This window comes from Gossypium hirsutum, chromosome A03, assembly GCF_007990345.1.
Source record: "Gossypium hirsutum isolate 1008001.06 chromosome A03, Gossypium_hirsutum_v2.1, whole genome shotgun sequence".
NCBI classification, from domain to species: domain Eukaryota; kingdom Viridiplantae; phylum Streptophyta; class Magnoliopsida; order Malvales; family Malvaceae; genus Gossypium; species Gossypium hirsutum.
Genome location: NC_053426.1, coordinates 92,412,732 through 92,420,558, shown reverse-complemented (window position 1 = coordinate 92,420,558; position 7,827 = coordinate 92,412,732). Strand labels below are relative to the sequence as shown.

General features: G+C 38.3%; 1 non-coding gene across 1 annotated transcript; it reads left to right on the top strand.

The window, feature by feature from the left end:
- The first annotated feature begins 839 nt into the window (after nucleotides 1–839).
- LOC121225208 (small nucleolar RNA R71) lies at nucleotides 840–945 on the top strand. Its single transcript, XR_005923126.1, has one exon. It is a non-coding gene; the product is annotated as a small nucleolar RNA R71 (small nucleolar RNA).
- Nucleotides 946–7,827: the final 6,882 nt, after the last annotated feature.

The window sequence follows — 7,827 nt, the reverse complement described above, 5'->3', positions numbered from 1 at the left end:
TTGTGTACCATAACTCACCTCAACCTTACCATTGGTTACAACTGCTTCTTGCCTCGTTTCAGATTTAGATTCAGTTAATCCTTCTTTGTCACACACAGTGATGGCATAGAGTTGCTCCCTTGGGTTAGTTTCTGTATTACTGGGCAAGCCACCTTGTGGTCGTTTAGAGATCAACTTAGCAAGCTGACCTATTTGAGTTTCGCGCCCTTGAATCTACGATTGCTAATTTTTAACTACTGTCTCGGTATTCTAAAAATGAGTTTCTGACACAAAGATAAATTTTGTAAGCATCTCCTCAAGGTTCAGCTTTTTCTCCTGTTGGTACGATGGTTGTTGAAAACCTGGAGGGTGTTGTGGCCTTTGGTTCCCTTGACCACCCTACAAAAAATTGAGATGGTTCCTCCAACCTGCATTGTAAGTGTTACTATAAGTGTTATTATGAGGTCTAGAATTGTTGCCCATATAGTAGACTTGTTCTCCCTCAATGCTGGGGTTGAAGGATGGATAGTCTGTGTTGTGCATCCCTCCTCCATTTGAATCACACCTCATCACTGGATGTACCTAAGTAGAATCATACAAACCATCAATCTTTTTATTCAATAGTTCTACCTGGTTAGATAGCATAGTGACTTCGTCGAGGTTGAAAACACCAGCTGCTTTTGTCGGCCTCGTTCTCATGACTTGCCACTGATAGTTGTTTAGTGACATCTCTTCAATAAATTCGTAAGCCTCTTCAGGTGTTTTGTTGTTAAAGGTTCCACCAGTGGCTGCATCAATTAGTTGCCTTGTTGAGGGCTTCACACCGTTGTAGAAGGTCTGAACCTGTAAGCATAAAGGTAACACAATGTGAGGGAACCTTCTCAATAAATCCTTGTTTCTCTCTCATGCATTATAAAGTGTTTCTAAATCCATATGCACAAAAAAAGAGATATCATTCCTCAATTTAGCTGTTCTAGCCGGCGAAAAATATTTAAGCAAAAATTTTTCAGACATTTGTTCCCAAGTAGTGATTGACCCTCGTTGTAATGAGTTCAACCACTGTTTAGCCTTATTCCGTAATGAAAAGGGAAATAACCGAAGGTGAATGGCATTGTCAGAAATGCCATTGATCTTGAAAGTGTTGCAGAATTCTAGAAAATTTGCTAAATGAGTGTTTGGATCCTAGTCCTGCAAACCATCAAACTGAACAAACTATTGTATCATTTGAATCGTGTTAGGTTTCAGTTCAAAATTATTTGCAGCAACAGCAGGTCTAACTATACTCGATTCAATTCCTGTTAAAGTAGGTTTAGCATAATCATACATAGTACGAGGAGCAGGATTCTGATTTACTGGATTTGCAGCAACTACAGGAGGTAGCGGATTATTCTGATTATCTGTCATCTCTTCGGTAATATCGGTCTCGTCCTCTTGCTCTTCTTCTATATACTGTAGGCTTCGCCTTATTTCTCTTTGATTTCTACGAGCTTGCTTTCTATCTCACTGTCAAATAACAAAGACCCTGACGGGTTCCTTCTAGTCATAAACTAGAGGTTCCTGCCAAAAGCAAATAACAGGGAGATTAGAAAAGAAGTAAAAATTAAAACAAAAAGTAATTTGCAATAAAAAAATGGCTAAAGTAATAAAATTCAAGCGTTCCTAATATCTTAGTCCCCAGAAACGGCGCCAAAAACTTGATGATCGTTTTATGAATCACTAAATTAGACTATGATCGTGACTAAGGCTAGTGCACCTATCGAATGGTAGTATAGCTATGGTGAGTCCAGAATATCGTATCCACAAAGACTAGAAGTACTAGTATTAACTATCTTTCTATTATTTAGCCTAAAAATATAAGGAATTTTTTTAAATCTAAAATTAACTAACTAATTAACTACTAAATACGACAGAGAGCGAATTGGGAAAAGTACTTGAAGAAAACTTATAAAGAGGACAATACCCAGGAAAGAATCCACTTAGACTTCACTTATTATTCTGACTCTGAATCAAACGATTTATTCACTTTTCTTGATTCGTAGAAATTCATAAATTATGTTAATATCTCTTTCGATACTAAGAACAACTGACTCTAGGTTGATTAATTGAAATCTCTTTCTAATTAAAACCACTATCGTCGCACTAACTCGATCTATGGATTTCCCTATTAGACTAGTCTCTAATTCAGCAGATTTATGTCGTCCAATTTCTAGGATTATATGCAACTCTGCTTAATTATGCTAGATCTACTCTTAAACAGGGACATTTGCTCCACTGAATAAGCACATCAAACTTGGAATAATATCCTAAAAATATTAAAACAAGGATTAAGAACACATAATCAAGAACAAGAACAAGTATTTATCGTATAATTCAGATAATTAAATAATAAGAGCCATCGTGGGTTTCATCCTCCCTAGGTATTTAGGGAGTTTAGTTCATAATGTAAAAGGAAGACATCCCAAATTTAGAAAAACAACAAGACATAAAAAACCTAAATAAACTTCGAGAGAAATTTGAATAGAGATCTTCAATCTTAAAGTGGATCTGCTTTTGAGATATAAAAAACCCAAATAAACCCAAGTAATTTCTGCTTTCTACTCTGTGTCCCCCCCATTGATCCTATTCTCGTATGTTTAAGTAGACTTTGGAATGCCCAAAATAGCCAAAAATTAGCCTTTTTCGAATAGAATTAAAATAGGTCTTGACATAGACACGGTCGTGTGGCACACCCGTGTGATGGTGCTCAAGCCGTGTGTAATTTTGACATAGTTTTAAATAGACATGGCTATGACACACGGGCATGTAGCCTACCTGTGTGTCTCACACGGGTGTGTGGATTACCCATGTCGACTTGTCTAGGCCGTGTGTAGTACTGAAATAAACCTATTTTGTCCGTTTTTGGCCTTTTTCTTGCACTTTTCGCTTTTCTATGCTCATCTGGATGTGAAACATGAAATTAAAGGATTAGGAGTATCAAATTCACTAAATCTTATGATAAATTATCCAAAGGTAAAAATATGTATATATTATGGTTTATCAAATCAATTTGCTATCCCAGATAGCTTTCACTACATGACACAATCATGTGTCTCAAATCACATTTCAATTCATTCTTCAATTTTAATCATAGCACTGCCTCATTCAATAACCATTCCATGAACACATGGTTCATACATTTCGTTTTCATATCTCAATTAAATATCTCATTCCAATTTAGATACAAAATCATACGATTTATCAATTCATTTAGTACCAATTCTAATTTCCAATTCGTTCATTTACCCCTATTAACTTGACTCGGACTTTAACGGATACATGGATCCAACCAAGCACACCAATATGGCACCCAGTGCCTCATCAGATAATTCGAAGTAATAATTTGACACCCAATGTCTCATCGGCTTTGCCGAAGTAAGTTGGTACCCAGTACCTTATCAAATTTATCCGAAGTAATAGCTTGACACCCAGTGTCTCATCAACTCGTGGTGTAACACCCCGAACCCGAAACCGTCATCGGGGTCGAACACGAGGTGTTGACTGGCTTTACCCTCTTACAAAATTTATTTTCCAGACACTGCCCAATCTGTGTACTAGTCGTTTTAAAATTCATATCTTGAGTTTCGTAACTCGAAAATCAGTTTCGTAATTTTTCCCAGAAACTAGACTCATGTGCCCATCTATGTATTTTTTTCTAGAATTTTTGGTTGGGCCAATTAGTACAGTTTATTAGTCAAAGTTCCCCAAGTTGCAGGGGTCGACTACACTGACCTTTGCCCATTACGACTGGGATATCTCCCTGCACGGGGCTTCAATACTGTTGCCGTTTGTTTCTATGGAAACTAGACTCAGAGAGGAATCTGCACATATATGGTACGACCCCTAATTATCTCTGGTTAATTTATAATGAATTTCCAAAGTTGGAGCAGGGAATCCAGAAACCGTTCTGGCCCTGTCCCACTAAAATCTGATTATCTCTTAATATACTGCCCATATGATCTTTTCGTTACTTCCTCATGAAAACAGACTCATCGAGCTTCGATTACATAATTTATTCATCAATTAATTCCACTCCTACTATTTTTAGTGATTTTTCAATCTCATGACACTGCTGCTGCTAGCATCTGTTACGAAAGTAACTAGGTCCATTTCATGCCTACCCTCGATCCAACTCAATCGAACATTCGTGCCATTTTCGCATGGCTTAAAGTTTACATGCCATAATTCAAACACAACATACTAGCTTATACATGCCAAAATGATCTTCTAAGCACACTAAGAAGAAAGTACCAAAACTAGCTATCTGGTGTGATGACTTCGTTGACGGCCCGACCCCGCAAAAATTGATGAGTCCAAGCAACCTATAATGGGTGACAAGGAAACACCGGGTGAGTTTATAACTCAGTAAGTCATAAGCAATGCTCTACTATACATCAATAACATTATCACAAGAGGAATAAAATGGAATGAGACAATTTACTCCATCCATACCGAACCATACCATAGTTCCACCAACCTACCGATTCAATTTCATATCAATTCATGCCTTCACAATTCATATACTCATCAATAGGACATTGAAGCATTTTCATAAATCAATTTATTTTCGTTACAATCAAACCACAAAACGGCCTTTCACCCATCCTACGATAAATTTTTATGTACGTGACTTCAAGTATAGTTGTCACATAGGTTCAACTTACCGAGCTCAACACCAAGTATACGCATAGCACATATTAGCCATGTCCTCAAGACACTTACCCGATCCGCTGTCCGCGATCAGCTCAATAGTGTCGCACACATAGTGTCCATAATGATTCACGAATGTATATTGAGCCCGCACACTCAGTGCTATATAATCAACTCGCACATTTAGTGCCACGTAATCAAATCGCACACTTAGTGCTACATAGTCAAACCCGCACACTTAGTGCCGCATGGTCAATTCGCACACTTAGTGCATCATATTCATTTCGCACACTTAGTGCAACAAAGTAGAATCGCACACTTAGTGCTGTACAATTTAATCCCGCGCACTTAGCACCAATCTCATGGTCATAAATGGTTATCCCGCACATTTAGTGCCGAGATCAACAACTCATTACATCTCACCTCATTTATTTCATTCAACAATTTCATCATCACATACGTACATGCATATATATATGTACATTTATTCATTCCATTCAGCATCAATACACAACATTATGACCATTGAAATAATACCAACTACATGCTTAATGACTTACCTCGTGTTGGGTAAGACGGTTCCAACTCGGCTACTCGATAACCTTTTCTTTGCCTTTGCTCGATTCACCTCCTTTAGCTCCTTGAGCTATATCAATAATTTAACTAGTTTAACCACCTTGCTAAATATTTACAATCCAATCTCACATGTATATGTATGTTAGTATATTCGGCTAATAATCTCATGCAACTACCAAAGCCGAATCAACTAAATATACTTATGTATACACACATATATCATCATCGAAATCACCTAAGCTTAGACATCGATTTTTAATTTCAAGTAAGTTGCCGAATGCAACCTTACTAATTTCTCATGGATTCAATATACCATTACCATGAAATCAACAACCAAATTCATAGACAATTTAGGAAAATCACATTACAATTCTCATATTCAAGCAAAGACCATGGCCGAATGCACATATGACCTCATAACAAAAATATTGAACCTTTGGTTGCCCAATTAGCTTAACATCCATCAAATTTTTAAATCAAGAAGCTCACCTCATCTATAATCAACTCTCAATGCCCTAAGGCATCAAAAACAACATCAAAGAAATACAACCATCCATGGCCGAATGTCCTAGCCGAATTGTTTTAACCATGAGTAACATAACAAGCATAGATCGTGTTTATGGATATACCGTGGCCGATTCAAGCTAATCACCTCCAAAATCATCAACCATTTTCGTTGCATATAACATATATAAACATGAATAAGTTTCATATAATCCCTTAACACATTAATTTCTTTCATCAACAACCTTTTCCTTGAACACTTTCTCATGACCGATTGCTCATGTTATCAACAAGATTCAAAGTTTAAACATGGGCTATTTAAAACATGCATGCATCTCAAAGACAACATCAAACATACCTTAGTCTAACCACCACCATAGCCGATTTTTCTCAAGCCTTTTTCCCCTTCCTTTCTTTCCTCTATTCGGCCAAGGATGTTCAAGAATGAACTCTTTTTTTTTTGTTTTCTTTCTTCAATTCACGGCAACAAGGGGGGGGTGAGACCATGTACTTTTTTTTTTCTCCATCACCCTTCTTTCATTATTTAATCACCATGCTTATTATTTTATTATTCTTAACATGCATCACTAGCATAACATGTTGGAGACATGTTTCCACCTATAGCATGGCCGGCCACTACATATTAGGGAGGGGAATTTGACATGCAAGTCCCCTTTTTCTTCCACATGCACTAATAGGTCCTCATGCATTGACCTATCACATTTTAAAATTTTCTCATATAAGTCCTATTGACTAAATTCACATGCAATCGACTAAATCGAAGCTTGAAATTTTTACACATTCATGATTACATATTCTAGACAATAAACATCACATTCAAACCTTTCGGTGACTCGGTTTAGCGGTCCCGAAACCACTTCCCGGCTAGGGTCAATTTTGGGCTGTCACAACTCTCCCTCACTTAAGAAATTTTCGTCCTCGAAAATCTTACCAGTAAATAGGTTTGGATATCGTTCCTTCATCGAGCTCTCGGGTTCCCAGGTTGCTTCCTCGATCCCGTGTTTGAGCCACAACACCTTAACCAACGGAACCCTTTTGTTTCGCAACTCTTTCACCTCACGAGCTAGGATACGTATCGGTTCTTCTTCATAACTCATATCGGCTTGAATTTCAACCTCTGATGGGCTAATTATATGCGACGGATCAGATCGATAGCGTCGAAGCATCGAAACATGAAAGACATCGTGAATCTTTTCAAGCTCAGGGGGCAAAATCAATCTATACGCAACTGGCCCCACTCGTTCGGAGATTTCGTACGGCCAATGAATCTCGGGCTCAACTTGCCCTTACGGCCAAACCTAAGTACCTTTTTCCAAGGCGAAACTTTAAGGAACACTTTATCTCCCACCTGATATTCAATGTCCTTCCGTTTCAGATCCGCATACGATTTTGACGATCTGTGGCTGCCTTCAAACTTTCACGGATTACTTTTACTTTCTGTTCAGCATCTTTAATCAAATCAACTCCGAAAATTTTACTTTCACCAAGCTCGGTCCAAAACAATGGTGTACGGCATTTACGACCGTACAAAGCCTCGTAAGGTGCCATCTTAATACTGATTGAAACTATTGTTGTAAGCGAATTCAATCAAAGGTACATACCGTTCCCATGAACCACTAAACTCAAGGATGCAGCATCTCAGCATATCCTCGAGTATCTGAATTATCCGCTCGGATTGACCATCGGTTTGGGGATGAAAAGCGGTGCTAAAATGCAGCTGGGTACCCAAAGCTTCTTGCAATTTCTTCCAAAATCGCGAGGTGAATCTCGGATCTCTATCCGACACGATAGAAATAGGTACTCCATGTAATCTCACAATCTGAGAAACATACAACTCGGCTAGTTTATCCAATGAGAAATCCGTACGCACGGGGATAAAGTGAGCCGACTTAGTCAGCCTATCAACAACAACCCAAATCGCATCCTTCTTACTTGCGGACAATGGCAGTCCGGACACAAAGTCCATTGTGACTCGGTCCCATTTCCACTCGGGTATCATGATCGGCTGAAGTAACCCTGAAGGCACTTGATGTTCCGCTTTCACTTGCTGACATATTAATC